General features: G+C 33.8%; 1 protein-coding gene and 2 non-coding genes across 5 annotated transcripts in view; 1 reads left to right on the forward strand and 2 right to left on the reverse strand.

Annotated features, from left to right (window-relative positions):
- Positions 1-26,507, reverse strand: part of POU1F1 (POU class 1 homeobox 1) — a 237,473-nt gene that overhangs the window by 150,705 nt on the left and 60,261 nt on the right. The window lies entirely within an intron of this gene.
- Positions 250-356, reverse strand: LOC116666683. The gene has a single exon (XR_004323591.1). It is a non-coding gene; the product is annotated as a U6 spliceosomal RNA (small nuclear RNA).
- TRNAV-CAC lies at positions 4,304-4,375 on the forward strand. The gene has a single exon. It is a non-coding gene; the product is annotated as a tRNA-Val (tRNA).

The raw sequence follows: 26,507 nt of genomic DNA on the forward strand, positions 1-26,507 counted from the left end.
TGTTTGTTTTTTTTCTTATTAAGTCATATGAGCTGCTTATATATTCTGGAGATCAAGCCTTTGTTGGTTTCATATGCAAAAATGTTCTCCCATTCCATAAGTTGTCTTTTTGTTTTACTTATGGTTTCCTTTGCTGTGCAGAAGCTTGTAAGTTTCATTAGGTCCCATTTGTTTATTCTTGCTTTTATTTCTATTGCTTGAGTAGACTGTTCTAGGAGAACATTTTTGAGATGTATGTCAGATAATGTCAAAAGTATGGAATGCTTCACGAATTTGCGTGTCATTCTTGTGCAGGGGCCATGCTAATCTTCTCTTTATTGTTCCAATTTTAGTATATGTGCTGCCGAAGTGAGCACCATAAAATCTTAATATAGTTGAGAGGTTAAAAATCATTCTCCAGTAGAGGATAAGTAAGAAAAGAAGTTTTGAAAAATTACTATAAACCTCACAAGTAAAATAAGAAATGTTTTTGATGAAGTCTCAAGAAATGATCATGTTTTTACATAAGGTAAGAGTTTATAAATTCTTGTTTTATTACAGTATGCTATTTTATGACAAGAATGGAACACTACACAAATATATACATATAACTTTTTAAAAACTTTGTAATCCAAGAGCTTTAATGCTATAATATTTAGACAAAGTTTTATTGTGGTTGGTAACTTTATGATACCGGCCACCATTGAAGTGGCTGATTAAACAAGAAGCACTACTAGCTAAAGACAGATTTCAGTGGAAGACTCCAGAACCAAAAGTATCCTTTGTTAGGGAAGAAAAATCCTTGTTTGATCTCCATTGGGCAGAGAGTCTTACAGAGGCCATCTGGCACTCCTCCTCAAAGTGGGAAAAGGCAGCTCTTCTCAGCTGGCTTCTGGTGAGCTTTTATCTTCTCTAATATAAAATCCATGGTGTAGCCAGATGACAACGATATTTTTCTTAATATTTCAGTGCCATAAGAATGATATGCATATTTGCAAACTAGATCAGCTAATTGAATGACAGAAAGAAATTTTACAATCTGGAGACAACAAAGAAAAAGATACTATGAGCAGTGCAACACTATCAAGTGATGGTCACGATAATTAAATCACTTGTGCTGTGCTCACCTTAAATGAGAGAATGCATAATCCTCTCTCCCAGCTCATATAACGTTGCATGGAACACTTAAGCCTGCTACAGATTGGTGGTAACACTGATCTCCTGTTGTGAGGAATAATTAAAGTTTATTAAATCACTCTAAAAGCTTATAAAAGCAAACACCAAAAGCTTGTATAGTAGGATTGTCAACCACAAAAAAAAAAAAAAAAAAAAGGCAGTTGCTGGGGTTGATTTAAAAGCTGCTGTAGCTAAATTAGAAGATTTATGATGGAAATTTTAGCTTCTTTCCTAGTCAGGATTATTTTATCATGTAATTCCTTTAATCATTTTCAATTAATGCCTGAGTGTTGCCCCTCAAAGCAAATTTACTCTCATAAGTTAAGTCTTATTTAATGTGCACTAAACAGCTAAAAACTTGCCTAAGACTGTACCTTATGATACCGTAAAAGGATGTTACTGGCACTCCCAGAACTTTGTCAGAGTGCTTATGCTTACTGAAATGCCTTCTGGGACAGGGTCCTCCCTACCTAAAATTCTAAATAAATTTTGGGAAAGGCAATTACAGAGCACGATGGTGTGGGGTATTATATTCGGCTGGATCTGACAATTGAGAATTCTTTGCTTGTTTAAGCGTTTTAAGAATCACTTGTTAAGAAAACTGATGTTAAGATTTAAAATCTGAGTTTATAGCTTTATGATAATTCCTATTTAAGAAACTGATGCTAAAAAGTGCTAAATGCTTAGAAGAATTTTATCAAACAAAGTAGAAATGGGGCTTTGGAAATAAAAAAAGTGAGGATAGATAAGAAATATATATATAGATATTTTATATCCAATCCAATTTATACCTCTACTTGAAAATGATTCTAGACATGTCCATAATCCAGCAATCCTCTAATTCCTAGCTTTGCACTCATGCTCTGTAGCTTAATCTGAATTTCATACTTTTATTGAAAAAAATGTAATAGAATATTTAAATTTTGCACTTGAAAGAATAAAGAGCAAATATGTTATTGAATAAAATCACAATAGTGTTGTGGAGGTAAAACTTAGAGAATTTTTCTAGAATTGAAAACAAAGAGAAGATCAGCATTAGAAGTGCTGTGAAAATACAATAAATATCCCTGATGAAACCATCAGAATTAATAGAATTATCTTCAAAGATTTAATATAAGCAAATACATTTAAGATGAAACAAGATCTGAGACAAAAGGCTCAGAAAGGGGCTTCTGCCTCCAGAGAGTAAGTGAGGTAGAATGCAGCAGACACCAGCTCAGCTGAAAAGAACTCTGAAGCCAGTACGATACAACTACCGTATACTTATGAGTACTGGAGAAAGGATGAGATGATGAGAACTAGTAGGGCTGATTCTAGAAATGAAATGACTTTTCGTATTGTTTTCTGTAGGCTATCTTCTAATTCTGGGGGCAACCAAGAGACTGAAAATGTGGGCTATTAAGAGGCATAGCACTTCCCCCAAAGAGAGAGAAACATGCAAAAGCGTAAGTAGTCTTGCAAAGCAGGAACTGAAGTTGAGACATCAGGGGCCTCATACTCATCAATGCACTTTCTAAATTCTGAAGCCTTATGAATAGGAAGCTAAAGAAGTAAATCAAAAACTTCTGAATTTGTTTTCTATTGCTGCTAGAAGAAGCTACCACAAAGTTAGTGGCTTAAAATGGCATGAATGGATTATCTTACAGTTTTGGAGACCCAAAGTCGGCAGTGGGGTCTCACTGAGCCATAATTAAGGTGTCAGCTGGGCTGCTTACCTTTCTTAAGACTTTAGGGGAAAATCCATTTTTGTGCCTTCTCCACCTGCTAGAGGCTGTCTGCATTCCATGGCTTGTAGCCCCTTCCATCTTCAAACCCAGCAATGGCTGGTTGAGTTTTCTCAAGATGCTATCACTCTGGTTCTGACTTTTTGCTTCCCTCTTCCCCAATTAAGGACCTTTATGATTATGTTGGGCCCACCTGGATAATTCAAGGTTCTTTTGTCTTCAGCTCAGCTGGTTAGCAACCTTAGTTCCATCTGACACCTTGACTCCTCTTTACCACATAACATACCATATTCTCAAGTTCTGGAGCTTAGGATGTAGACATCTTTGGGGAACCATTATTTTGTGTCCCATAACCTCTGGAAATCAAAGCAAAGTTTTCTGTTGAGGAGAAGAAGATTAAATTCAAGTTCTTCCATAGGAACAAGAAGCCCAAGAATAAACCTTAGCTAGTAGTCCCTATCCCAGAAACAGAACCCTATCACAGGTTGACTGCACCTTGTCAAAACCACAACTCAGTGGCAGTTCATTCAAATCAGCTATAGATTTGAGAGACTCAATCTCAATGCTGTCTAGGAGGAAAAAAGTAAGACTCTTTATAGAAGAGAATAATATTTTCTTGAACTTTTATAACATTTAGTTGCAATTTCTTGCATTTATTAAAAATTTATTAAATTTATTTAAAAGCAGATGTGCTAAGAGAGAATAACATATGACCAAAAAATGAGGGAATAAAGAAACGGAATTCTGGATGATCTAGACATTGAAATTAGCAGATAAAAATCTTTAAAATAACTATGAGTAAATTGTGTAATGAAATAGATGAAATGGGAAGACTATCACCAGTGGATTATGACTTTTAAAAAATAAAATAGAATTCTAAATATAAATAACAAATACAATATTTTAAATTAAAAATGTATAGATGGGTCACTGTAGAAGACAGGATTAATTAACTACAGGTTGGTATAAAATATCTTAATATTCTAAAGAGGTTGAAGAGAAAATATACTCCAAAATAAAGATGTTTTTAGACAAACAAAAACAGAGATTTCATTATCATCAAACCAGCACTGAAAGGAATTCTAAAAGGAGTTATTATGGAAGGTGGAAAATTACTTCAGATGGAAAAATCATAATACAGAAGAGAATCAAGACAAACAGAAAGAAATTTGTGAACAATCACAGAAACAAACTATTAAATAATTAGTATAAATATAAATAATCATTTTAACCATATAAGCAACAAAATGTAAAATAAATGTAAAACTTAAAAAGAAATACAAGGAACCTGTGAAAAAGTCACTGTGAAGCCATAATATTTAGACAAATGGAAAGATTTGGGGGAATATTCTCTTGGAGAATGTTTAACATCATTTATTGTCACAAAATGTCTATTTTCATTCCAATATAAAAAATAGAGGGAAGAGGGTATAGCTCAGTGGTAGAGCACATGCCTCACATGCATGAGGTCCTGGGTTTGATCCCCAGCACCTCCATTAAAAATAAATACATAATAAGTAAATAAACAATTACTTTCCCCACCCAAAAAAAGATTTTTTAAAAAATTTTAATAAAATAATGCCATTTGCAGCAACATGGATGGAACTGGACCATCATTCTAAGTGAAGTAAGCCAGAAAGAGAAAGAAAAATACCATATGATATTACTTATGTGTGGAATATTAAAAAAAAAAAAGACAAACTTATTTACAAAACAGAAACAGACTCACAGATATAGAAAATGAACTTATGGTTACCAGTGGGGGAAGGAAGGGATAAACTGGGAATTAGAGATTTGCAGATACTAACTAATATATATAAAATAGATAAACAACAAGTTTCTACTGTATAGCACAGGGAACTATATTCAATATCTTGTAGTAACTTATGGTGAAAAAGAATATGAAAACAAATATATGTATGTTCAAGTATGACTGAAGCATTATGTTGTATACCAGAAATTGACACAACACTGTAAACTGATTATATTTCAATAAATATATGCATACAAAAAATCCTTTGTAAATCAGGCAAAAGAGAAAAAGATCAACTTCATAACATAAAAATACTTATGATTTGCAAGTGTCAAACATAATTAAGCTAATTAAACATTAGTCATGCACATTAAGCCACATGAGAAAAATCAGTAAATACTTGAAATAAAATAACACTAACTACATTTTTACTATAATACATTAAATCTAGAAATTAAATAGTAAAAATAAAAACTTCAATGCTCTGAAAAATTTTTTAAAAAAACCTCTCAAACAGTTCTTGGGGAGAGGGAAAATGGCATGCAGAAAGGTGAATATACTGTAAATAAAATCAATGAAATTAAAAAATTCATGAGATGTAACTTAAGTAAGAGGAAAATTCAAAGATGAGAATTAATGAAAATAAATTAAGAATTTACTACAAACACTAGAAAAAGAATTATAACATTTAGGAGGAATCTGGAGGTAACTGACAAATTTAATAATAATAATTTACAGAAACTCTAAAATAAATCAAAACTTTGGTTCTTTAGGGGAAAAACTGACAAACCATTAGTGAGGCAGACTACTTATGCACAGTACAAAATGAAGAAAACAAAGAAAAAGAGATAAAGTTATAAAATAACATAAAGACTAAAAGATTTTCCATAAAGATTCCACAAATTTAAAAAAAAAAAAACTAAAAATGATGGCAACTGAAGAAGCATTACTATTACATAGGATAAAATGACAAACAATGGAGTCCATAAGAAAAAATACAACCTACTGACCAATAAATATTTTCAAATACGTTTAACCTCAAAATGAAAATAAGTGCAAATGCAATAATGCATGTAAAAGGCAATTTTTCACTCTCAGGTTAGTAAAGATTAATAAAAATACTTGACACAATTTATTTTTGCTAAGTACATAGAGCACCTGACAGCCTTGTGCGTTGTTTTTGGAATAGTTTTAGCACCACATTTTTGGAGGGAAGTACCAATCAAAATATTTTCTTCATTGCTTAAATCCATTGACCCCAAAATTCCCTTTTAAAAAACATACTGTCTTTTTACTGAACAATTGTGTCAAGATATAGGATACCTATTTATTGGACACAATGTTCAAAACAGCATTACTTGGAAACTCCAGCAACACTAGAAATATAATGAAGAGGGAATTTTCTTTATAATATAGTTCATCCAAAGGGTGGATTACTATGGGCATAGAAGAACAGAAAATAAAGTAGAGCTCTGATAAAAAGTAAAACAAAAAGCAAGGTACAGTGCAATATGTATAATATAAATTATAGATGTGTTTATGTTAGATTTCTGGAAAGAAATGTAAGAAACTACTGAGGGTATTTACTTTTGGTAGTGAAACTTGGTTGAGGGGAACTGGAAAATTGATCATTTACATGTTAAAAGCTTTTATATCATTTAAAAATACATGTTATTTCAAAATTACGAATTTCAATAAAAAGAAAAATGATGTAAGAAGGCAAAGAATTGATTAAATTTTGTGTTACAGTAGATATATTAGCTGCACAGTGTGATGAACAAACGTTGAAGGATCTGCTCAGTGGTGAAGTGGATATAGCTGAAATGGTACTTCACCCATCAGTATAATTTATCCAAGTAGCTTTTCAGGTTGGTGACAGAGTTTTGAGGTGAAGTGGCACATGGAAGCATAACTATCATTGATACGCACTACTTGACTTTTTTTAACAATCAAAAGATGAACTCAGAAGAGCAAGTCAATCATACATGTTTCGTATATGTAAATGTAGCCTTGGCTTGGGGTCTTGTCCTTCTATCTTCCTGCATTATAATGCCCAAAAACCTAACATTACATTAAACATCTCAGAAAAGAAGACAGCTCTGTAACTCTAAAAATTTTAGTAGACCATGAAATTATCCCGTTACCTTAGAGGAAAAACTGGCTATAGTCAATTAGGTGTTAAATAGTACTTTCTTTCATTTGATTACTGGTTTAAGTATTACACAAGAAAAAAGCACTTTGGCTGAAAATCGGCCATATACCTATTACAAAGTGTCTGCACCCTCACATTCCAAAGACCTTACAAAAAGAAAAGAAAATATAACTATTAGAAATATGATAGAACATTAAAGATACATTAGACCAGCTTTCAAAGTTCAGAAATCTTTTGATTTTTTTTTCAGAAACAGTATAATGTCACATTTTTTCATGAGTAAAAGTAAAAACAAAATAAAATAAAATCTCTGTATGTTCCATGCCAAGAGAACTACCACAATCACTTCCTCTGAGCCTCAAAATATCATGTATTTAAACACTAATAGGCAAAGATTGAAAGAATGTGTTATGCCATTCCACTCTGGTGATGCAGATGCACAGCTCCCTTTCCTTCTTTCTGCTCCTTCATTTTAGAAGCAGTCAGCTTTAGACTAGGAATGAAGAGAAAAAGCAAGTAAAAATCATGGACGTGGTACAGGGAATATTTTGTGATGGGACTTTGAATTTAGCGAGTTCCTTTTACTTGGCATCAGAGGGGATACAACGTGAAGAATCATGAGGTTGGTTACTATGCATCTTATGCCCAAATGAATGAGATAAAGAAGCCCTTGGGATTTTCTTTGTTTGTCCAATCCTGGTCAATAGATTAGGAAAGAAAGTGATGAAGGTTTAACAATAAGGATAAATAAATACATACACATACAACTATTTCTTTAGCAGTAGCCTTTCTCACCTTACCCAATCTCCACCCTCTATATGGAAAGAGGCCATTTCTGTTAAATAGAAATTTTGATAAAACATAGAGTAGGATATCAGAAATCTAAAAGGCACTCTTAAATGAAAAGTGATGCTTTCTGGAGAAGTGATAATTGACGATTCCTGAATGTGGCAAGGATGCTAATAGCATCTGACTTACTGAGTGGACAATGTAAGAGGAGGGCAAAGCAGAATGACTCAGGACCAAAGAAATGACTTCAGACTTGATGTGAGAGAAAGAAAGGAGAGATGAGGTGGATGGTGAATTTGGGACAAGGATCCATGATCCTGAGGGCGCATATGAAGTTTTGCTCTTAGATACGTGGCGAACTCTTATGATGGTTTCTTCATGAAATCACATTAAAATATCATTATTTGCTAATGCATCGTGGTGTTAAGTCTGTTATTAGGGTGCTGAGTGAAGTATGTTGGGGTTTGAGACCATTGGCAAGAATACTGCCACTTTTTTTCTACTCAGGAACAGAAGTTCTGCTCAGCAAAACACCTAGGTGATGCTTCCCTGCTCCCTCTCTTCCCTGACACAGAGAATCTTTCTCTCTTCCTCCTCTTCTTGTCAAAATTGCTCTAAATAATGAACCTGATTTTGATCAGCTACAACATATTATTTATTAAACATAGTGTATTCTCTGAGATGACATCACTGAAGATGCTTCCTGAGTCGTGAAATAAAAGGCACTCCTTCCCAGCTAACATGATTCCAGGTGTCAATGAGACAGGCAACTCTATTTGGACAGAATCACCTATTTAGGATCAGAAATCAGTAAACCTTATCTATTATATTTATTAGAAAATTATTTCTGACAGCTTTTTATTTATACTAACTCAACATAATCCATCAATAAATTGATGAGGGGTTGAAAAGTTGACACTGGGGAGAAGAGTTGGACTTCCAGAGAGTTCCTGGATCCGAGAACTCCCTGTGAGATTTACCAGAACCCATCACCAGGAGGCTATCCACACTGATTGGGGCAGATTTTCAGTAGAAACTCCCGTCATCCTCCATCCTTCTAATATACTTCAAGCCCATCATGTGCTCTTCCCAACAAGGAGGAGTATGTTGGAATTTTGAAATTCAAACCCCCACCTCACTCTCAACCATGTTTCTCAATGGCTCAAGTCTGTGTAATCCTAACTATTTTGAAAGGGAAGTTTAGTTTCTTATCTTATCTCCTCTTGGGAAATTCTTCCCTTCTAGAAGAGAGAGAAAAAAAATAAAACTAACAATTCTCTTAGAGACAGATAACTATTTCATAAGCGAATCAGTAAAAGTTCATTGCAAAAGACCTCAAGTTTGCATTGTTTTTCTCCCTGACTTTGAAATAGAAAAACAGAAGATAAAAAGTATATTTAATTTTCACAGTCTAAAGGTTCACGCTCCCAACATGCCCAAGAAAATGGAATTTTAACCATTAGCACACCATAAAGAATTCTTCCAATTTATATCTGTAAATGAATAAAATCCAAAGGAAACTTTTAATTTATATTTTGGTAAAGTAAAATCCTATTATGAAAATTGTATCATCCTCAAGGTGAAACAAACAGCAAAAAATGAAATTAGGAACAGAATGACTTTTAGTTAAACAGATGGCAAAAGATTTACAAACACCACCTAAGTTCTATTTATTATTGAAACACTCAAGTAAATCATTTAGATGATCCATTTTAGTTTCTTGCAAACCTTACTGATTTTGATTTTCAGAAGATTTTTAATTGTCTCCATTATGAGAACACCTAGGCTCCCTTGAATGCCTAATTTTGTGAGCATGGTAACTGTTACTAAATTTTTGCTAAAAACCAGACACCAGAAACAGTCAACTAAATTAGATGGCAAATCATTAAATTTCTAAAACTTTGTAGAGCTTCTTGAGAGAAAAATCCAAAGTGGAACTGGGTCAAAGACTGGTGAACAAAATGAAAGCACTGATGGGGTTTTGAGATCATTGAGAACTAGAGACAACCGCATTTGAATTGTGTAACTTGCAATAATCTACCAGAGGTGTTACGAGTTACACTGAGCTTCCATAAATAATTTTGAAGGAGTTTGACTATAAAAGGTATAATGTAATGTGAAATGTTAAAAAATCACTAGTTATATTGATGATATATTATAAATGTTCTAATATTTTACATTAGTAGTTAATTTTAACAGCAGTTATTCCTCATGTTTTAGGAGATACCTATCAATCACTAGGAATTACATATTGCATCATGCCTGTAAATGAGCCCTTGACAAAATAATGTGTGCAATTATCTCACAACTTCCTTTGTTAATTTTTGTTTACGCTCTTGAAACAACCTTATCGTTTATGTACACTTATGATTGTGGAATTAATATATAAAGACACATGTGATCACTCATGTTATATATTTAATTAGGTAATATTACCTGGGATTTCTTTTACTCCCAAGACATATCCAGTATTTAAGTATAATTATGCATTAAAGCATCTTGCCATTCACTTTTACCAAGTATGATGACTCCTTCAATTGACACTGTGCTATTGAGTATCTTTTGTAATGCCTATTTCTAACATTTGAGATAGTTTTACACTGAACAATTGTAATGATGATCTCCAAAAGAAGTAAGTCCTTCTTAGTGTCTTGAGATGAATGAAGAACCAGAGATAATACAAGGCAGTCCTAGCTAAAGGTAAATTTTTGTCTTTCTTACCTCACAATACTTGATACTGTTGAGTTTTTTTCAGAGTTTAAAGGGTTTCCTTTTCCAAGTGGGAGAAAAATACGGTCTTCATAACACTATTTAAAAATTGCATTGGATTTGATTTGGCTTTTATATTCAGAAAGATACTCTATAGTGTACATGTGAACTAGAATTTAGCCTCAACCAACTGGCAGCCAAATGTTGAAAAATCATGTACGTAGATGATTTGAGTTTTCTCTTAATGGCTTAAGTATCTGTGAAAAAAAAGTGTATATATATAATATATTAAATAATATACACATAAAATTCATGTCTCATGGGCTTTAAAAATTATTTCAAAGATATTTCCATCGCAGAAAATGTTGACACCTATATACACTAAAATTAAAATATATATTTCAAAAGCTCAAGAATTTAATAAAAACACATCATGCATATTAATTTCATGGTTCTTTAAAAAAAACCACACTTATGTTAAAACATGATACAGAGTCAGTTTCCATTTCATTAGAAACTCTCACTCATTGAAACATAAGTATGATTATATCAAGTATATATTCACATCAAAGGAAAGTTTCCTTTTAACAGAAACTGATGATGCCAAATGTCTGTGATTTGCATTCTATAGCTATTTTAATTACTTTAAATGAGATAACTGTATCAAAACTGCTTCATGGAATTGAAATTCAAAGCTTCAAGGTCAGAGAGATTGATGGAGTCCACCCACTGCCATTCTGAAGCCAAGAAACATTAAGTAGATTTCTCAAGGTCACACAGAGAAAGAATGGTAATGCTGAGAACAGAACCTGAGTTTTCTGGCTTACAATCAGCTGTCCTTTTTAACACATAAATTATCTTGTTAACCCATACATTTTACTGATAAGGCAACTAATAAGCAATGTGGTACAAATGTAGTACAAATCATAGCATTAGAACTGAAATAAATCAGCATACTGTGGTCAGGGGGGTTTAGGAGGTAGAAAAAATCTGAGTGTTCTCTGGAATACAGAAAGCAAGAGAGATTAAACTTTGAGATAGAGAAGACAGAGGAGATTCATACTGAAATGCTTGATTTTTTATGCGGGGGAAAAAATTAGGGCTGGCCCCAGGCAATGCTTTAAAGCATAATTCATCTCAAGATCATTCCTACTTCACATAGTTTGTTGTATTCTGTGATCTATCCTGTCCATACTTTAGTTTTCATCTTCCTCTTATGTCTCCTTGACCCTTCATATTAAACTTCCCATCTCATAGGGTGTTTTTTTTTCCCCCACATAAAAACCAACATAGCTCATCTTAGCCATAGAGATATCAGCTTCTCCTGAAACATTTGGGCTGTTTTGTCCCAATGAATCTCCATATGATGGTTTCTAAAGCAGTGCTGGGGACAAAGAATAGGGCACAGTACCTTTAGTCAAATCATAATAAATACATGTAAATGTGTATAAAATGGGTCCTTGGCAAACAGACAAATATGAAGTTATGCCATCTTCCCAAAGATAAATATATCAGTTACAGATATTTTTAAGAATTATTTATAATATATGATTGCCATGAAACATAAAACTTCTAAGCATATTCCTCACTTTCTCATTCATTCATTTAGAAAATATTTTTGAGTACCAAAAAATGGCAGGAGCTCTGTTACATACTTAAAAAAATTGATGTCTGAGAGAAAGGCTGACAGGCTGACTTAATGACTGGCATTAAATCAAAATAATTATATACTTTAAATACAAATTTTATTCATATATATACTTGGTGTCTACATGATTTTTCTTCTCTGATGTCCTATGGTCATATACATACAAATAAAATTTAAAACACCTTATTATACCAATTGACTCTCCCAGCTTAAGGACTTTTCAATTTTCAAATGTTCTCAAAAAATAATTGATGAAAATGTCTAACTATGTTGAAATTTATTTGGAAAGTACAAGTTGCGGGGGGGGGGGTATCTTTTGTCACCTAAAGTTTGCTCCTAAAGTGTGGTTTTTCAACCAGCAACCATATCTGAGAGCTTGCTAGAAATTCAGAATTCCATCCCAGACTTAGTCAATTAGAGTCAGAATTTTATCAAGAGTCTCCAGGTAACTAGCATCACTTTCAAGTTTGAGAAACACTCACTGATCTCAGACAAAAACTGGAATGGTCATGACCAGTTTCATCCCATGGTGCAAAAGCTTCCATGCATGATGCAGAACGCAGGAAGTCAGAATTCCACTTTATTTTATCATATTACTGAAAAATAGTCTCTTAGTTTATACTAACTAAGTATACCAAGTCTACAAATACTACGAAGGAATTTCAGGGGACATGCAGGATATTCGAGAAATTTAGAACATGTGACAGACATCTAGGGACTTACACATTCATGAGTTTCCACATCCATCCTTGAATTCACCAGAATTGACCCACCAATTGAATTTACCACTGGTAAGCTTCGATTTCAGAAGTAAACCCTGTTTTAGCCTGGATTTCTCAGGGCTATATCCATGAGAATTTCTTACAATATTTCTTATCATTTTTTTTCTTCATCATATTCAGGTCAATTTATCATTTCTACACTTACTCCTGTGATTTTGGTATAATTTTGTTTTTTAATCATCATGACCTCAAAAGAAGAAAAGAAAACTTTAACAATGTTCTTTCCACTAGTCTGCCCTTTACCTGAGTTTAAATATACAGATTCCCATATGCACTCCCCCAGACCACTTTGCCCCACCTAAACTCCAAGGAAAGACCTTTCTTTCATTTCCCTACTTTTTATCCTCTTTCCATGTTTATCTTTTACATTATCCCTGGCCAGGAAAAAAAAAAAAAAAAGGACTAATAGAGCTCATCTCTCCTGGTCACACTTAGGCCAGCAGTCACTTTCCCTCGGAGTAGGATGATGCGGTCACAGCATTAACACAATAAATTATCTCAATGAAGAACATTTAAACCAGAATGTAATTCTGTCATTTCTGCTTTTCTTAGACAGCATCCTTCTCCATCTGTTCTGAGTTTGGAGCCAAAGTGTGTTCTACATAAATTTAGTATCTGTGGGGATGGATCTGGGGTTCAAAGACCGACCTCCTGGATGGGTTGTCAAAAATTAGGAAATGGAGAAAAGCTCCTTCTTTTACACACCCTTAGGGAAAACAAAACAGAATCAAAAATCCTGTCTGTGGAAACCCTGTAGGTGGCATTACTGAGTATAACACTTTTCCAGGGACCCCTCTTCTTATCTTCTTTGTATGGTAGAGTGAGCCCCCAAATTTTCCTTCTCATTTTACTTCTTCTTGAGCGGTGAGATCATCCATTCCCCCCAAAACTTACCTGGGGAAATGGCTGCACTTTCCAAAGCACTGTCACCATCACATTCCAACTCCCTTTCCTGCTGTTTCCAAAGACACAGACTTTTTTCACTGTAATGATTTTGCTATAAATCTCTATAGGGAAATAGGAAATTGCAAATGAAAAATATAAGAATGTTACACATTTTATGTGGCTCCTGGTGAATAGCTTTTTAGTCTCCAGAAACAGAAAATGAAGCCCTGCAGTATTTCACCCACCATTTTTACTCTCCGAAAGTAGATTATTTTTTTCCCTAAAGTTTATTGGGGATTGAACCACTATTTTCTACTGACTTTTTTTTATTGAAGTATATAGTCAGTCTACAATGTTGTGTCAATTTCTGGTGTACAGGGTAATGTTTCAGTCATACATATACATACATATATTCCTTTTCATATTCTTTTTCATTATAGGTTACTACAAGATATTGAATATAGTTCCCTGTGCTATACAGTATAAATCTGTTGTTTATCTATTTTATATATAGTACATATACACACACACATATATTTTCTATATATAGTTAGTATCTGCAAATCTTTTGTGTTCTATATAAACTAAGTAGATTAAGCTTGTTAATCTTCTCTATGCTTGCTGCTCTATTTTTTTGTCTGCCTATCTATCAAATACTGAGAGAATTGCATTCAAAAATGCATGAAATATGCTAAACAAAGCAGTCATTAAAAGTGCAGTGTGAGTTTGGGGGAATTTTGTGTGGGAAATTCTATTTGGATAATGTAGAAAACATCAGGAAAAATGCTGGAAACATTAGGAAAAATGCTAAGAGACTGGAGAAAAAATATAAGCAAACTTTTCACATCACTAAGTCTTAAATAGTCAACAAAGTATACTTAGCATCCACTATACACAAGACATTGCACCATGGAATGCAGGAATTTGAAAATAAATGACAAGACTTCTATAAAAATACAGTATGAAAGAAGAAATAAGGCACACATCAATTCTGATAGAAGATACCATTTGATAAAAGTTCTAATAGAGTGGGACAAACAGAAGACTAATGACACCGAAAGGCAGAGATCACTTCTAGTCAGATTGATTAAAAAGCCCCCAGAAGGAGCAGTGATGTCTTGAAGGATGAGTACAATTATGACAGAGAAAAAGAGAGAGAGTGTGTATTTCACAAAAGTGAGAAGTAACTATTGGTTTGTTCAAGAAAAGAAACGTTTTCTAATTTGGTTGGAATATAGCATTCATAATATGTCTGGGTGATAATTATATTTCAAGTAAAGGGAGTGCTATGGGCTGAAATGTGTCCCCCTAAAATTCTATGTCAAAGTCCAAACCCCAGTAGCTCAGAATGTGCTCATGTATACTTGGAGACAGGGCCTTAAGTGATTAATTAAAATCAGGCCATTTAAGCCTGATCCTAAGATCTATTTCAATCTTACTATTGGCTTTATAAGAAGAGGAGATTAAGATACACAGAAGAGCCACCTGGGGTGCCTGAGCACAGAGAAAAGGCCCCATGAGGAAGCAGGAAGAAGGTGGCCATCTGCAAGACAAGGAGGGGGCCTCAGGAGAAACCAAACCTGCTGACAACTTATCTTGGACTTCTAGCCTCCAAAACTGAGAGAACATAAATTTCTGTTGTTTAAGCCATAAAGCCTGGGGTAGTTTGTTATCGCAGCCCTAGCAGACTAATACTGGAATGTAACAGAAAAAATAATGCTTTCTGTTTGCCTTTGATTAGCCTTTGAAAGCCATCACACATGTATCCACTTTCTTTTAAAGTATTTACCATTACTTTTTGTCTCCCCTGGTTGTTACCATGAACATCCCCAACACTTGCTCCTTGCTGTATCTGTTACCTACCACACCATTTTCACCCATGACAGGACTCCTAATATTAAAGCCATCTAATCTAGCATCACTCCAACCACATCAGGTCTCCCATAAAAATCTTCCAGCTCAAGAAAATTTCACAGGTACCTATAGATAATGAAGAGGAGTTAGTAGGGCATATGTGAAGATATGAATATGGACAGTATATTTATAGAATTATAGTACAATGCTTAATTCTAGAAAGAAAGTATGAGGCTATTGGAATTCCTTTTAATGCAGATATTTGAAGGAGACTTAGTTTTGTTCTTGTCCAAGCTCCCCTACCTGCTATATTAGTTAAGGTTTCTAAAGAGTGATCTGCAGCTTCTTCATACTTGGAGATAAGTGAGCAGCAGGGTATTAATCTTCCATGGGTTTGGATTTATGAGCCATTTATAAAAACACATCATGCTAAAATACAGATAGTAGAGCACCATGACTTTAGCCCTGGTTTCCGATAATTTATCTGCTAATTTAATTTTCTTCCAACCTTTTAGCAGCTCTAAGTTGTGAAAGCAGTAACTGTACCAGAAGTGCAATACTAACTAGCATTTTTTACTAGAAATTTCTGTGTAATGGGGAGTGTGTTCTTTCCCTATAAATAAGACTGAGTCACTTACTGAAGCTAGACCTCCTGTTTCTGTTTCATCTCCCACAGTAGTTTGGTATTCTGCAAAGAGTACATATTGTATAAATACGGAAAATGTAAACTATAGTAGGAAATTGTCACAGATGTTCATTATATTATTATAAAAACAAATGAATGAGTAATAATTAAAAGAAAGTTGAACATGGATGATGAGAATAAATCAAAAGCAAAGGTTATGATCAATTCAACTATGTGCCCTTGAAGCATAAAGGGGAAAAAAATGTCAGGGAGATGTTTCGGGCTTACTTATAAACTAATTAAGACTTAAGCTCCTTACGATTCTAATAAAATGGCAAAGGAAATATTTTAAGCTGTTGGATAGCAAGATGAATGACGTATTAAATATTGATTTTGTCATACCATCTCCCACTCTTAGATGTTATAGAATAAAGAAAAGTTTAAACAGTAAATCTGTTTTTTAATGTAGGTACACAAAATTGAAGGCAAAGAATACTTGAAGTATTGAATTGATAAAAGATCATTTTTATACTTCATATTACTCAATTTTCTTTCATTTTACTGTGCAATGGATATGGTGAAATCTGTAAATTTTGCCTTTTATAGTGAAGAAACTGACAGATGTATTTGGCTGCAGAAATGTTTCTGAACTAGGTCCAAAAGCGATATAGCAAAAGAAAGATTTGGCTTATATATATATTCATCCTTACAGGGATTTCAGAAAACACATTTCTCGGCATAGCTAAGTTAGGTTTTCAAGTTAGAATTTTAACAAATATCCCTTGTGATGCATGCATCTTCTTTTTTAACAGTATGGCTATATACCATATTTAAATACAGATCATTTACATTCTGACCAAGAAAAATAAAAAATGAAAACAAATTCTAAGCAAAAAACGCCTACTAAATATGGGCAGTGAAGCCCATTGATATACGTTTTGGCAAATACTGTTATCAGTATCATGATCAACAAATGTTTTTCAAGGACTCACCGTAAGTGAAGCTAAGTATGAGTTTCTGGGTATATGAAGGCATCAGATATAATAGTTTTAATCAAGACATATGTTTCCTATTTGCAGACAACAGAACAGTCTGTCCTATGTTTGAGCTCCAAATGGATTTGTTAAAGGATGTTTGAAACCTCAGAGTACTATTGGCAGACAAATGGGTGAACTTCCAGAAATAATTCCCCAACCGTCATTGCAGAGGTGACGTGCTAAGGGAGCTAATGCTGCTGCAGAGCACAGGGGTCCCCAGCCCCTGACTCCACCCACACTAACAGCAAGAAGCCAGTCCCACTGACGTCCCATGGAGCTCAGCTTCAAGTCAGACTCTTGCATGGATGTGTCTGTTTTGTGAGACCTAAGGGAAGTATCTCTCATTTGATTTTAGTATCTTGGGAAAAGTAATTAACAATTAACAACAATGTGAGACTGTGTGGAATAAACAAAATGTGAAAAATGTATTTTAAAAGTTCTGGGTAGTCATAAATGGCAGGTGTCATATTTCTATATGCAACCAACTTCCATTTCATTAGCATTGCCAGATTTTATTTTTCTAAGTGCTTTCACTATAGTTTTACATATGTATGTATATGTGTGTATATATATAAGTATATGTACTTAAGCCTAGCTACAATATACTTTACAATCTTTCTTTCACCAACCAATGTGTTAATGGTGCTTCACATTAACCAGTAAGCTTAAGCCAAAGAAGAGAATAAATTACTGAGTATTTTGTAAAGTAATCACTTTTTAAATTCCCAGTCCAGTAAGAAAATATCTATGTAAATATTACCAGTTTTTGTTTTCTTGTGAATAAAGCAGCCATAATCTTTTCTGATAAACTACAAAATACCTTTACCACCAGTTCTCTTGTCTACTTGTAATGAGATTTGTTTTAAGTGTGTCAGCTGAGATACAAATATTAATTTATTTCAGCAGAGGAATCATTTTGAGTATGCTAGAAAACATGATGTGCTAGGTAATGAAAAACACAAATTTCCATTGTTCTTCCTCTGGATCATTCTGGATGGTATTCTCTCAGCAGAACTGTTAGAGAATTGTGGGAAAGTTTAAAAGATAACAATATGCAGAAGTAGAGGACTGGCACACAGAAAATGCTCTGTATTTGCTTCTACCTTCAACTTTCCCCCTACTCAGTCCAATTCAGAAAACAGTCATTGCCTGCCTTCTACCTGCCATGTGTTTGCTGGGCGTTGTGGTGAGTAAGGTCACATCACTGCCCTCACGCCATTTACAGAGGTAGGCAGACATTTCCAAAACAGGCACTCTGAGCCAGGAGAGGATATACAAGCACAGAAGTTCACTTACCGAAGAAGGAAATAATCAATCTTTTCCTTTCTGGAGGAGAGAGTGCCCCAGCAGTGGCTTGAAAGTGAAGGAAGAGTTCAACAATTTAGGAACGTAGGCTGTATCGGAAGAATGTGGTCTGCTTATGTATTGTCCCTTCTAGGTAACAAAATGTAGGAGACTTGGAAAAACAGATGACCTGTCAACTATTGTCAACCGTATAAATACAAATCATTTCATATAGGTTTGGGCACACCTGGCTCCTTTCAGATCGTATCACACAGGCTGAGATATTCTTCGAGTAGCAGAAGCATACTATTAAATTAAGTCAATAGGAAAAAAAAACTGGTCTCAATTTTAGCATTTAATGTGGAAGAGAATAAAATCTCCGTGGAAGAGGTAAGCACACAGAAAACAGTGGCTTTCCTACCTTTCCTAATGGTAAGTAGGCAGTAAGTGGTTATTGAAAGTATATATCTCTACGCTTTTATACGATAATAGATCTTCTATATTTAATATGATTAAATTATGGGACTAGATACAAGGCTAGCTTGAAGGAAGCTTAGTCATGAGGGGATAAGAAGGGAAAGGTAAGGATTATTTCCAGGGAATTATAAAATAAATATGGTACTGAAACCAGAGATGGCAGGAAAAATATGATTAAAATGAATATACTTGTTTTCATTAAGGCAATGAGAGATTGAGATCATTTCAGATTGTGAAATCACAAGGTAAACACACAGAAGAAAACGTTTAGCTGCTAGAATAAGAGCAAAGTCAAACTTGGGTAGTTCTTAGAATTTTTAAAAAACTAACAGGTTGTCTCATCAGTCTCAAATTTCTAGTATTTTGTAGTCATCCTTTCTGTTATTATCCAAACTCCAGGCCCTTATCACACTTCATTCTGTAATCCTATTATCTCATAAGTATTTTTTAGGCTTTTCTTGAATTGCTTTTGGTCAATCGTCATCTCCAGTACTACCATCTGTAGTCAAGAAGATCTGGTACTGCCCAAATCTGAGGGCACCACTCACACAGAGCCCACGCTGGGCAGTATTCAACGTGCTTGAAAGTACTTCTCCCACCTCAAACCTCCCCTGGCAGCTTCAGTGTGATCCCTCTGTCTGAATTGCCTCACATCATCCCTGCAACTTCAGGTTTGCTGCAACTTCAGGTTTGTCTGGCCCGCTTCCTCCCCAAATGTGACATGCTACCTTCCTTCAGTCCTCCAGGTGCCACTAACCAGTTGCAGTCTTTAAACATCTTGAACTTGATAGAATCGAAAGGGATTGATCTTCCTCTCTGTCTCTGTCACACACACACACACACAAACACACAAAACTTAAAACTCCATGTTAATAGCAGATCCAGTATTCCTAAATAGTTGAGTTTTTGTTTGCTTTCCAATTAAGATTGTAAGACTAACTTTTCAGTCTCATAGACCAAAAATTACAAATAAGAAACAAAACAATTACAATAACAGCATTATCTATAACATAATAACTTATGGTAGGCACTGTTCTCAGAAAAGTATCTGGAAAACTCCAAAGTTTTAAATTTAAGGGTTAAAGTTTTGCATTATGAATCCATCATGATTCCAAAAATTGCTAATAATGTTTATTTATCCAGAATTCTAAACATATTGCCAAGTCTTAGTATCAGACCTGAAAGTATCAGACCTGAAATGATGAGACTGAGTTTCTGGAAGAAACCCAGCAATCCTGGCTGATTTCAGTTTACCTTGGAGAAAACTCCAACAGGTGGAGCAAGACAAAGTTATGTGGATACCAGCAGCTCCGTTTGTCCAAGTGGGCTTAACAATAAACTTAGAATTCCAAAAAATAAATATTATTAGGCGACTTTTGCAGACTCTCCTCCTTGCAACTGGATAAGACCAACAGAAGTCAATGGCATAGCCACAGACCAGCTGGAATGGCCCCATTGTGAGGCTCTCAACATTGCACTTCCAACTTGTCTGTAGCTGAGCTCAGATTTGGGGGATACCTGCCAAGCAGTCTGTGGTTCTACATTCCAAACTCAATAGAAGTAGAAATCATTCATTGAGGTTTGATATAGACTGCACTAGAGTAAGTTATCAATGTATAAAATATATAAAATACATTGTGTACCTTTATGTGCTGCTCCTAAAATATTTACTGCCTCCATCAGATTTTACTAAAGAAATGCAGGTTGAAGGAATAAATACCTACAGAAGAGGAAAGATTAAGAAGATGACTAATGGATGCCACCAAACCAACTGCCTGGTAATTGCTAGTTGCAAATGGACTCCTTTGAAATCAGCCACCCTCACTATGAAGGGGTCTGCTTCCCCCTGCTGGAAGCATCCTATAGCTGCATCTCCTGCAGAAATTCTTTTCATTCATGTCAACACCGATGATAGTAAGAGCCAACATTTATTGCTTGCTTGGCCAATAAATGGGTTTGGTATATGAAAATGATTTTAAAAACTCACTTTCCTCATGTGCATGACTGAATCTTGCTTATGATTCCTGCAGACGTGGCTATGATTCTGCCTGGGCTTCTCCTGGACCATAGCACGTGTGATAACACACTCAAGCCCATGGAATAATAAGGTTGGATATTTTAATATTTAAAAAGTACTCTTTTGGCCTCCAGCCTGTCTCAGATATGTGCCCACATGTTCCACTTACTCTCAAAACTTACAATGACATACAGAATCTCTAATTTCTCTAAATCCTTATATTCTTTCTCTAAATATCGTATTTTTCCTCTTCCTATACCAATTCTTTAATAATTCTTTTCTTCCATACAGAGAAGCCTTCAGGGTCCTGTGGAGGCCTTTTTCATTACCAATTATACGATTATTTCCCCATAACACCTCCTATAATAATTGAAATACCATAGCCTGACCCCTTCCATATCTCTATGTATACATATTTTATGTTATAGATTAATTATTCACACAGATTAGAAGTCAATTAAAAGATAATTTTTCCAAACAAAACGAACTTATATGAAGCCACCAAAATAAATTCATCAGTTTTCACATATATATGATATACTCTAATATTTATGGACCAAGTCAGGTAAACGTCACAATTTGAAACTGAAGTTAATAAACACTCAGTGACTATGAGTAGCTACTAAAGCTTCTGAATAAGTAACGTCATAATTATGGCTGGTAGTCATTTGGATGTCTTCCAGTTGTCATCAGGAAATGAGGTGTATCCTCAGGAATATGATTAAAAGGAAATTGTAATACAATTTTCTAGGACAGTAATAAACACTCACAGATAATGAATATCGAAGACAAATTGGTGCTTTGCAATTAAGTTTGTTTTCCAAACACAGATTGTGTGTCACAGAAAGAGAGTTCATTTTGGAGAGTGAAATTTCTAAGATGGAACTGATTTCCGGCAGTTCACGGCAGATGGGAAAAACATGAACTTCTCAGTTTTAAGATTTTTGAAAGATTAATATCACATGGGGAACAGTTGATTAAAAACACAACTGTTTCGAATTCAAGGGGCCTGCCTGAGATGAATATAGATATTCTTTATAAAGCTGTGCTCCAACTTACAGAATAAAGTTATGTCACATTTGACCATTTCTTGGTCAGAAAAATCTGTTGCTATTTTCTGTAACAATGCCTGTTGGTGACCTTGAACTTGACTTCATTCTTTTCACACTGCAACATATCAAATTTCACAGTACACCAGGATTCAAAACAGGAAGGATCTAACACTGGGAGATCAGAACTCAAAATCTAAAAATACCTAAAATTGCTCTGATAGTCTCATGCAGGAGACTTGCATTCTCCCTGTGAAATTTTCTGCTATTATTTTAAGTTATAACTATTGTAACTGCAGTCAAAGGTCAATGTAAATGAGCATAGATCATTAGCAGGCTTTATATTGACATCACCTGGCTATTAAAACTGGTCAGTGGATGCTGATACAAAAAATTCTTAGAAAGTCTAGGGCTAAGTTCTCTGAAAGCAGTTCTTTATTTACTATGGTAACATTTTATTGTTTTTCCTTGGAGACAGTATACTTAAGGACTATGATTTCCATATCTGGGATATATTTAGAATTTTTTTCATTTTTGGCAAATCTTTTTAACTTTTAATAAACTGGGTTAATGGCAATTGGAAATGGTTTAAAAACAGCTAATAGGAAATGAAGTTCTAAGATATGCACTATACATAAGTAAAGGAAAATGTATTTGGTATCTCTATTTGAAAAAATACGTAACTCTTTTCTTTGGCTATTTAAAGTAAAATTCAAAATTCTAAGAAAGCTTACCAAGTCAAAATTTATTTATTTATTTTTAAACTTGGGCTTTATTTGAATATTCCGTCAATTTAAATGATCAAACCTCTTTACAAAACGAAATGACATATCAAACATATTATGCACATTGTTAATGGTAAGGGAATATGACTGTTAAAGAAAAATACTAAGCAGAAGATTCTTATTAATACACAGTATCTCATTTTCCTATTCGAGGTATATTTAATAGGCTGAGACTAATTATGATTGTAACTACATATGCCAGCTGGTTTGGCAAAGAGTAAAACACAATGGCTGAATGGAAACTGTCTAATTGTATTCTCCTTATATTTGAGAATACGTATTCATTGAACATTTGGCTAATATAACCATTTCTTGAAACAGTTGCACTTATTTGCTGCTTCTATTGCTCTACCCCTTACACTCAGTTAAATGTGGGTTTCTTAAATATCCAGAAAATTTGACCCCTAGTAAAATTTAACCATATTTCCTATCTTCACTTCTTGGGCAAATCCAAGAATTATTTTAGGAAATTACAAAATTTGCAAACATACAAAGACTTTAGAGAATGACTCACTTATCACCAAGATTTAACATATTCTTCTTTCTTGTCATTCTTTGCTTTAAATCATCTTTTTTTAATGGTTAAAAGAAGTAAAATTTTACCAATGCAGTTTAAAGTCATACCCAATCCACCCATTATTGTAAATATCTCTATAGAAAGATCTAATATCTTGAAGTTGATGAGTAATCTCCAATCTTTCTTTAAACTTCTCATATACATACAGTGCGCTTGTGTATCAGTGCGTGTAACAGCATTCAACATTAATTATACACTTTGTATTTTGACAATTCACATAAAAAAATCTTACTGTACATGTCACTTTTTGATTTCAATATTATATTTCCAACTTGATACATGAAGGTCATATATTACAAAAGCTTTGTTATATTCTATTTAATGTTTATGTCACTATTTATTTATTCATTTCTTCCTGAAAATGTTCTTACAACATGACCTTGTTGCTACCCATTTTACATTCCTCAACCTTGTCTGCTTTACTTTCATCATCTTGAGATAGTGTTAACCAATCTCTCTTTCTTGAAATACACTTCTCTTCACTTTCTCGATACCACTAGCTCCTGGGTTTCCCCAGGCCCCTTGCCTTTCTGTCTTTTCAGCTTTAGCCTCCCTTTGGATGATCGCATACATTTCCTTGACTTCAATTACAAGCAGGCTAAGGCTTTCTCCTGAATTTCAGACCTGTAACTAGACGTCTCCACTCAGATATCCCACTGACAGTCCATGTCTATCTTGCTCAAAACTAGATGTCTCTGGTCGAGAATTGACCCATGCCTTGTCACCTATGCCCGCATCAGCATGATCCTTGACTCTTCCATCGCCCAGCACAACTATCCTATCATGAAATCCCTGTAATTACTTCCTATGTAAAATTTGAATCAAACCATTTTTCCTGCCTCTAGTCATCAAACTTTATCATCTGTTTTCCACATTGTTTTCCATTTCATTCTAAATGATCTTTCCAAAACAAAATATGATTATGCAACTTCCTTGCCTAACTTAAGTGACTCCATGTGATTCTTCCAATCAAGTAATCAAATCTTGATGTAACTCACCAGGCCTAGCACTTCAATTTCTTTACACATCTCATATTCATACTGACACAATTCTTCTCTTTTCATCAGAACATTTAAAGAGGTAGAAAGTTGAAAGTGGAAATTAGATATATTTCTCTTGGTCTCTTAAATGTCTTACTGAGGCCTGGGCATACTACCACACATACGACAAAAAATCTTGAAATTAGATAACCAAATTGGACCTCAAAATCATTTAGAATGATAACAAAAGAAGATGCTGAGAGATTTAAGACAATTAAATACAGCTTTTCAAAAATATAGTTTCTAAATTACAGGGTAAAAATCTTTTTTAGAAAATTAAAATGGACAGGAAACAGTAGTTTCTTAAAAATTGCAAAACAGTTTGCTATTAGTAGACTAAACATGCATCCACTGAACCAAATAAATCAGAGAAATTCTATTTTCTCTTTTGATCAATTTAGTTGTTGGTCAGAGATATCCAGAAGATACAGGTTATCTGAATTTAAAGGCATTTGACATCATTTCTTCAACAATTATACCATTTCTTATGGTTTATTTTGGTTGACAGAGGACTATGGACTGGATAAGTGGTGCACTTATGTAGATTGAAAAAAAAGGTTGAATGATAGTATAGAAAAAAGTAAAATTTAAATTAAATCATAATAAACTACAGATAAATTTCAAGAACTATAAAATAAAAATTTACTTGTTCTGGGCCTCCACATAGTTAATGTCTCTATCAATAACTTTTATTTACATACAAAAAGCCAACTTATTAAGTACATTCTTGTCATTTATCTATGAGGAACAACAACTTTATATCACTAGAGAGAAAATTAGTGAACTAGGAGACAAAGCTGAGAAAAATATCCAGAATGCAGCAAAAAGACAAAAAGAGAAGGAATATGTGGAAGAGCTATTCAGACACTTGAAAGACAGGAGAAATTCCAATGTACATTTTGTGTAGAAAAAAATATTTAGAGAATTTTCTAGAATTGAAAAAAGAGAAATATTCAGCTTGAAATACAGCAGACAAATAAAAACAAATCCATACTAGATGAACTGTAGTTGAATTGCAGAATACCAAAGACAAAGAAAAACCTAATTAATTGTAGAGAAAAGAGAGGTCACCAAAACAGCAGACTGACAACAGTAATAACTAGCAGAAGACAATGAAATACTACCTTCAAAGAGTACAGAAAAAAATATTTCTGCAAAATAGTACATATTCAGCATAAATATGATTAAAGAATAATGGAAAAAAAGCTAACTTTTAACAAAGTTTAAATAAAGGAACTATAAAGATATATATTTCAGTATGAAAAAAATTCCAAGAAGGCAAGAGTGATAGTTAAGAAACAATGATGGATAAAGAAATGAATTAATATTTATGTATACCTAAATAAATATTGACAATAAAAGTAATAAGATTAAAATGATAATGATAATAACAATGCTAATGATGAATTTAGAAGGCTGGTTAAAAATCAGTGTAAAGCATTTGGGGGATGACCATATTTAAATTTAAAATTGCTTCAAACTCGGCTCTTCTATAAACAACTATATATAAGATATTAAGCCAAATGAATACAGTAACTCTACCTGGCATCATTTAAATGACATCACTCAATAGAAGTTAAGTAGCATGAAATTTTACTGAGATGAATTTAAAATACAGGTTTTCTTAAATATGATTAGGACACTGCCTAGCTCATAGTAGACAGTATCTTTTAAATGAATGACTATTTCAGAATGGCTGAAACAATTCAAGTTTAGTAGCAAAAAATAGAGAATAAAAACAGTTATACCTCAAAGTGTAGCTAATATTAACATTTTATTTTTATTTTTTGTTTTTTCCTGAATCTTTCTACTAACACTAATTATAAATTGTATTACTTTTTTGGAGTTTACATTTTACACCAAATTTGCACATGCTGTATATTTTATTGAAAACTGAGATTTCTAAGTTTCATACTAAGGGACTCTAATTATTTCCAATTCTAGTGATAATTCCTAGTACTGGTTAAAACCAAAAATATTATTAAAAGACAGTCTGGTGATATTAAAGAAATGAACTATATCATGATTTTTAAAAGCAGTGAAATAAATCTGATGATACAATTTAAAAATTTCAGGACACAAAGTGCACGAAGATGGAAAATGCATGAATAATATAAACAATATTATTACTCACTCCTGCTCAGTTTTCTAAAAATGTCAAGCTA

This window comes from Camelus ferus, chromosome 1 (genome assembly GCF_009834535.1).
Source record: "Camelus ferus isolate YT-003-E chromosome 1, BCGSAC_Cfer_1.0, whole genome shotgun sequence".
Taxonomy (NCBI): domain Eukaryota; kingdom Metazoa; phylum Chordata; class Mammalia; order Artiodactyla; family Camelidae; genus Camelus; species Camelus ferus.